General features: G+C 38.4%; 2 long non-coding RNA genes across 2 annotated transcripts in view; one reads left to right on the forward strand and one right to left on the reverse strand.

Annotated features, from left to right (window-relative positions):
• Positions 1-4997: 4997 nt before the first annotated feature.
• The window catches only part of LOC125023554, an 18974-nt gene continuing 16226 nt past the window's right edge, over positions 4998-7745 (forward strand). Inside the window, exon 1 of the long non-coding RNA XR_007114641.1 lies at positions 4998-5051. This is a non-coding gene — a long non-coding RNA (uncharacterized LOC125023554). The remainder of the gene's footprint in view (positions 5052-7745) is intronic.
• Positions 5826-7725, reverse strand: LOC125023522. The gene is made up of 3 exons (XR_007114631.1): positions 7699-7725; positions 7538-7597; positions 5826-6051 (listed from the first exon to the last, which is right to left on the reverse strand). It is a non-coding gene; the product is annotated as an uncharacterized LOC125023522 (long non-coding RNA).

Raw genomic sequence — 7745 nt, forward strand, 5'->3', positions numbered from 1 at the left:
CCAATATTTACTACCCTATAAAACGTTTTTAGGCTAAAAAATAATCAATCCTTGAATGGACAGGGCCCTACTTGATAAAGGTAAAATCTTTCTTTTTGGGAAATTTGCTCCCCCAACATCCGAAAGGGCCCTGATTTGTGGATAGTTTTTTAAACTTCTGCTCATTTTAGAAAGGGAGCTTCAAGGCAGGTTTCCCATCCCATTAGCTGTAATCCCAATTAAAGTTTCCCCCCACAACAATAACCCCGTGTTCTGAATATTATACAAACAATTTTTTTTATGAAGCCCCGGGTCACTTAATTGGGGCATATATGTTCAAAAGGGATACCTCATGATCAATTGACCCCTGACCAAAACATTCTTCCTTTGTTCTTTGTGCCCAGGTTTCGTGAGTTTATTTGTCTTTTTAAGTTTGGAAACCCCCTTACTTTTCCCAGAGCGGTGTGAGGAATAATTACTTTGTCTGCCCCTGACTTTTTCAACTTTTTTTGTTCCCCCCAGGTAGGGGGGTTTCCCGTGGTATGATTGACAGTTAACCTTTTCAACGGGGGGGAAAAATTTTTTTCTCTTGTAGGATATAAGACCCTTAACTTTTTAGCTTTGACTTTTAGTGTCCATTTCTATAATGGGGATAACATTGTTGCATATCATCTTCAGCATTCTTTTGTGGATCATGGGGAAACGATATATTGATTTTGGGTATTTGAGGGGGTGGGAAAAAAAAAAAACCAAGCTGTTCCCCCAATTTCCAAAATTAACAAAAACAATAAAATCCCGATGTGAAGAAAAGCTGCTGCCCTTTTTGTACAGTATTTGTCACGGGTCCCCCAAAAAACAGAGGGCCAAAAAACCAAAAGAACAAGATAGAACGAAACCACAGCTAGCTTAAAATGGTAGAACAAAGGTGGGACCCAAATCCTTAGGCAGAAGGGGGAGCAGCAAACAGTGACGTTGGGCTGAATTTGCCGTGCTTGGGGTTTCACTAAATAAAAATTAAAAAAGAAAAAAAAAAATTTTGGGTCCTGGGAAATTCTAACACAGTTTCAGCATCTTCTTGTTATAGTACACAACTCCACTTACACACATAATTAAATTTTAACAAACAACCTTAAAAATCTGAAAACTTGGAGCACAGATGAATTACTGCTGCATTATCAGGGGATCTTAAATTTAGCCTTAGTACTGATATTAAGTTCATCATAGTTATTATCCATCTGTTTTATGTTCAAAATAGGCCCTGTAAAGGGAAACCTTTTTCTGGCGAACCCCCAAAAGCCTTTAAGGGGGCAAGAACCTTGTCCCCTTTTCCCTTTTATGAAATACGGAGCTAGCAGGATATTGTAACCATACCCGGGCTCCTCTTCGCCTCGGAGTGTCTCCTAATCCCTAAATGCGCCTGGCCTTGGCCACGGTGGAGGGGGTGTCCGGGGAAAAAAAGGGAATACGGTTTCCATTGTGATCAGAGGCTCTCTCCCCCGCCTTCCGAAGGATTCCGTTGGTCTCGCTGGTGTGCTTGGCGATGTCACTCGTGGCTTCTCCCCGGGCCGGGGGTTGCGATGCGGTGCGGGCGGTCTAATTTTTATGCCCCGGGCCATCGAAAAACTTCTCTAATAAAATTTTGACACAGCGTCGGGGGATGGGTTATTCGGGGTGTTGCCCGTCTCATCCCGCCCCCATATCCTCACATCGGTCTTTTTGGGGACCACCCGTTTTTGAAGATGGGTTTCCCTAGACTGCACTGAACCCTCGTCTGTATGTCGATTTTGTCCGCCTTTCATGTCCTGAATGTCCCCATTTATGCTCGATTTCGGGGCAGATTGCGGCTGTGTTTGTTGCGTGTCTGACCGCATCGCCCGTACTCGACTTTAGGGCGTTGAATCCTCCCCAGCGCACTCTTGAGCTCCTCTTGATAATTAAGGGGATTCTCTCCAAGGGATGATACAATGTCCCCCTCTTAGCTCGGTCCCTGCCCTCCCTGAATTTTTCCCTTGATTGGGCGAGGGGGTTAGGTTTGCGTATCTGCCCCGTGTTTTTGCCCCGGCCGCGACGCACGGACCCGAATTGTATTTATTCAATTTTCCCCATCAAGGACACCGCTTCTCCCCTCGTTTGTTAGTATTCCGACGTGTTTATATAGGTTATTATTAAATTTTCCCCCTTTTATTCGTGTTTTAGTCAGGGTTTATTTTATTTTTGAGGAGCCCCAAGGGAAAAAAATCCTACCCCTACTCTGTCCCAAACGCCCCCCAAATGTCATTCTTAAACCTTTGACGCGATGAAAGAAAAGCCCCATTTAAACTCACTTGTTGTTTTCAATAAATCTAAAGTTGGGGGTCTCGTCACAGTTTTAAAATGTAAATTCCCAAATTCCCGTTTTTTCCCTTTTTAGTGTAAGCTAACCAACATAGAGAACAGGTGGGAGTGTCATGGCAATGATGGGGAAAAGAAAAGTTTTCCAGTCTTTAACTTTTTAAAAACCTGTGAACATCCAGGAACAAGCAAAAAATGCCTCCTTCCATTGGTTTTTTTAATTGCTCCTTCTCCTGTTTTACGTTTTTAGTGTTATGTAGTGGCTCAGTACGACCAAGAGTGGACAAGTTGAGACACAACAGCAAAGGCGGCGCCCGGGGTTTAACAGTGAAACTTTGATGGCAGGGTTTTGAAATTCCTTTTGCCATCGTGCTTAAATTAAAAGAACCTTTGTAGAGAGACCTTTTAAATGTCATAACCATGTTTAGTGTTTCACGTCCTCTTTAAAGGTTTTAAAATAGTTACCTTGAGGGTTTTCTCAGTAAAATTTTTAAGTATTGAAACAAAACACAAACTGAGCTCACACAAACGAGGTGGCTGTAATCAGTGTAAAAAAGGCTCCCTCTTCCCGCTCTACACACATATCCTGCGTGTGTGTTGTCCATCAATGATGGGAATCCCGTTCAGTTCCCCGCAATATTATATATAGTATAAGATTTTAAATTTTAAGAAAGAATATTTGAACCTGTGATTATTTGATAGCTTAAAATTTTAATGCAAATGTAATAAAATGTATTTTATAACCGGTCGAGTTTAAATAGAAAACATTAGTAGGTAGGGGTCCCCACTTAATTTCATCATTTTGGGGTCCGAAAAAAGTTGAAGACCCCCGGCCAAAGAAAATAACAATTTTGATACTAAGAAAAAGAAAGGGCAAAAATCGATACAGTATGTGCCTTTTTTCTTTTTCTTTAAACCCTAATTGCAGGCCATGAAATACGGAACTCTTAAGGACAAAATTTAAAACAACAAAAAAAAAAAATTCCCCCCTGGTATCAGTCAAAACATAAAGTAATTCCAAGGAAGAACCCCAAAAGCTCCAACGTTCAATAAACACCAAAAGCCCCACGTTACAAACAAAAAAAATTTAATGTTTTCCCCCCAAATTCCCGTCCCTCGATCCCAAAATTTTCCCCAAAATTTTATGCGAAATCAGAGAAACGTTCCTAAGCCAACCCCCAAACATCCCTTTCCCCAAAGTTTTTCCAAAAAACAAAATTAAATATTCCCAAGTCCAAATGAAACCCAAAGTTTAATGGGAAACTTAACATCAAAAAAAAAGGAAAGGGGTTTGAAAGTGTGGTTTGGAAGGTTTTTAAGGTTTGGGGGCAACAATCCACGACTGGAGGGTAGTCCCGGGACCAGAAGACTTTCACTGTTTTTTGCCTAGGATTTCGTGTCCTCTGGCTCCAAGTACAAAAGACTAATGGGTTCACCCACTCTGGCTCAGGTCTTTCATGGTGCGTAAAATTTTCAGTGGTGTGGCTTTTTTACCAGGTGTTGTTTGAGTGCCCGTTTTTTTTGCTGTGGGTTTTTTGGAGAAGTGTCCAGCAGAAAAGACATCAGTAGGATCAACAAATTCATCCAAAAGGCTGGGCAAGTGATCGGTAGGGAGTTGGAGTCATTTGTCTCAGTGAGGGACAGGAGGACTTGGAAAAATGTCTCCCTTGTGGAAAACCTCCCATCCAAAAAATTAGAGGGTCAGAGGAGTCATTTTCCACCGAATGATTATCTCTGTGCCCTAGTGAAGGTTTTCAGAATTTTTTTTCCCTTTTTCTATCCAGATGTAAAACAGCTCATCTTTTTGTGTCAAATTTGCTGCTAGATCAATTAATTCCTTGTGGATCATCAAACTCTGTTAAGTCTAAGTCTAATGTAAAATTTTTGTTAATTTCGTCCAACTTCAATTTTGTGTTTTTAGAATCTAATGAGAATCAAGTGCGCCCAAAGTATTGGGCTGGAAAATTTTGGGTTTTGTCCATCACCACTTGGTAGGACCAGGTTTTTGTTGCTGTCCCTGAGTATTTTCACTATGCATATGGCTGTATGGTCCTCAAGGTCTGCAATTTAAGCAGTATTTATTCTGTTTTTTAAAACCATGTATATAAAATCTTGTTGTCAAAAAACAAAAAGATAACTTGGGCTCACAATGGCATAATTTTTACATTATCTGTCAAATATTAAAATTTTCAGCTTTGAAAAAAAAAATGTATTGCATGTTGGTTAAATTTAATTTTTTGGGTTTTATTAATGAGGGTTTAATGCAAAAATTTTATCATTTTTCAGGGGTTATTACTTTTCGGAAATGAAACATGATGGTGACTTTTGTTCCAGCACTTGGGCTCATGTTCAGGTGTTGCCATGCGATTGTGTTTCACAAAGATTCAGTATACTTAATAAAAACGCCCCAAAACGTACCAACCCTGATTTGTTCTCACTGCTATCAGCTAAAATCAATTTTTCTACTTGGAAAAATCCCTATGTTTTAAAATTTTCCTAATTGTCTCCATATTCACCATTTAATTTTTTTTTCCCGATTTTTTATTTTTGTTTCACAAAAAGCCATAGTGTTGTGGGTTGTTACGTTTCCATTTATCTGGAAACTAAAAGCTGACAATCAACAAAAAAAAACTCGAGATGAGGGAGGCAGTTAAAGAAAAAAGAGATTTATTTACAATACTTAAATGAAAAGGTACACAACTGATGTAGGTTTCAAACAATGTGGGGGGAGAGAGGGACCGGTGGGGCTTGTGCCATATAAAATAGACAAATTACAATCAAAATGAGCCTAGCTCAACTATCTGTGTGAAAAGAAAAGAAAAGAAAAGAAAAGAAAAGAAAAGAAAAGGCCTGACTCTACTGGCTAAAAAACATCCAAAAATAATAGAAATACAATCGTGGCAGCAACACATAACCTAATGTGATAACAGTGCGTCTACGTGTGCAGGTGTAGAGGGGTACCCCAGTCTTACCTTCGTCCCGAGTCCCCCACCACAAACCTACCTATCCAACAAAGAAGAGAGAGAGAGAGAGAGGAGAGAGGAGAGGAGAGAGAGAGAGAGAGAGAGAGAGAGAGAAGCAACACAACTGAAGCTTTTCAAATGTCCCTCCTTCTCTGATTGGCTGGAGTATGAGCCAATCCACAGCTCTTCACACAGGCTGGCAGCCAACGTTCCACCTCTCACCTGCAGGACTACAGCAGAGAGAGCAAGAGAGAGACACACAAATCTATACACATAACATGCTATGAACATACCACATGCACAAACTATATTCCAATACACATCAGTCATAACATTATGACCACCTGTTCCACTAGGCGTTTGAAGTTGTGCTCATAGGACGATTAATCAAAAGTATAGTAGAGACAATCTGTAGCTGACGACTTTAAACAATATAAAACCAAGGTATATTTATATATAATCAGTACACAAAATCATCAAAATGCAACATCATAACATACTGTGATATAATTGACTAGACAATCCATGTGTGTAAAAAACAATGGACTGAGACAGAGAAGAGATAATGAACACAAACACAAATCACCAGAGCAGTCTTAACTTTTCAGGTCAGATCTCCAAGAATTGTGCGAGATCATGTAAATCTTTCAAACACTGCGCACCCATCTGAACAGAAAGGACGGACTAAACTGTTGTAGATATGTTGTCAACACGTTGTTTTTCGTGTCATTGTCCATGAGTCTCTTGCTTTGCTGACGATGCTCTTCTCTTTATGGACCTGAAACAAAAATCACTGTCAGTAAAAGTATGAAAGTGAAAAACAAAGACGTAATGATGCTCTCTGGCCTGTTTTTAAAGAACAGGTATTATTACACAGCACTCATTTTGTCATCTTATATAAAATAAATGTTACGTTCAGGTTTGTTGTACATTTTTAAATTAGTATTGACAACACGGTTCATGTGTTTCTTCAGCTGTTCTTCCTAGAAATGTTGTCACTACCAAATCAAGTACAAGATACATTTTCAGGTAAAAATGGAATATTCCTTTACCAACTGGAAGCATTTTAGCCCTTTGACTGGCCACTGATCTATTTGTCTCCACTATATTCTGTTGCTGCTGTTCAGAAATATTAGTGTTTGACAACAACAACAAAAAAAAAAAAAAAAAAAAAAAAAAAAAAACAGAAGAGATTTGGTTCTCAAAAAAAGAGTAGTGCGTGTGAAAGTTGAGGCAAAGGAAAATCATTCCATATTTTAGTTGAAAAGGCATAAGTCAGACAATAAAATGCTTTTCAACGATTCTTGACAAATCGTGTTTGGCTTTGAGTTGCCACTGTAAGCAGTGCAAACATCTCATTTTGTCATAACAGCAAAGGGGCGTCTACCAAATACTAAAGATGCTGTCATGAAGGGGTCGAATCATTTTGAGATTTGAGCAGCCGACATTAAATTGGCATCTTGTGTTGAATTTGGAGAAACCACTTGTAATATTTATAGTAGTGTTGAACTATATAAATTGTTCTTGATTGATTGGTTGCAAACAGCTGCTAAATGTATTTATTCTGCCAATGAACATAATTTGCAATAGGAGTTGAATCATTTTCATTGCAACTGTAGCGCTTTTGGACAGATCACTTATAAAAATACATAATACACTGTACATCATGCAGCTTCAATAATTGTATTATATGAATCTGTGCAATTGTGTGAATATTTTGTTGATGATATGTCAAAATACATAAATGAATGTTCTAGTGTGCAGTTTGACTCACACACCAACTACACAAAGCTTGGTACATTTACGTAGCTCCTTCTAACATCTGTAAAGAGATGTATTATTGTGTGTACAATTTTAATTTTGAGCATTGTTGGTTGCTATTATAATACTGTATATTACATTATTGGGCTTTGTAAATTATTTATAGGTAAGAAAATTAATATATTTTAATGAAATTAAAGGCTATTTTTAACAATGTATTCTCTTTGTGATGTTTTATATTGAAAAAGATTAAAGTTTGTTGCTGAAATTAAAGAAATTCTTGTACAACTTGAAGTTTTGCTTAATGAAGAGGCAGAAACACAAGTTTACGAATGCATATTTTTTTGCAAATGTATTTCTTAGTGTGGAAGTGGATGTAATAAAACTGCAAGTTGACCTATGGTTACTTCTAATGACATGATAAAGAATGATATGATGCATTTCAACTGTAAATGTAATTTGATTACTCCTGATCTAGTGTAATGGAGTCTGGACATTTTTACCTTTCACTGATTCAGGCTTCACATTATTGTAGTCAGAGCTCTCCATGTCATCCTGCATCCCTGTTAAGATAGATGCATCAGAATGTTCCATGAGTTTAGATGAGTCACTGATAATAAGCTAATGTCTGACAGCTCCACCTGAATCAAAGTTTCTACTGTACCACTTCCTGTGTTTCCAGAGCCTCTGATTGATTATAGACCAAACATC

Source organism: Mugil cephalus, chromosome 1 (assembly GCF_022458985.1).
Source record: "Mugil cephalus isolate CIBA_MC_2020 chromosome 1, CIBA_Mcephalus_1.1, whole genome shotgun sequence".
In the NCBI taxonomy this organism is placed as follows: Eukaryota; Metazoa; Chordata; class Actinopteri; order Mugiliformes; family Mugilidae; genus Mugil; species Mugil cephalus.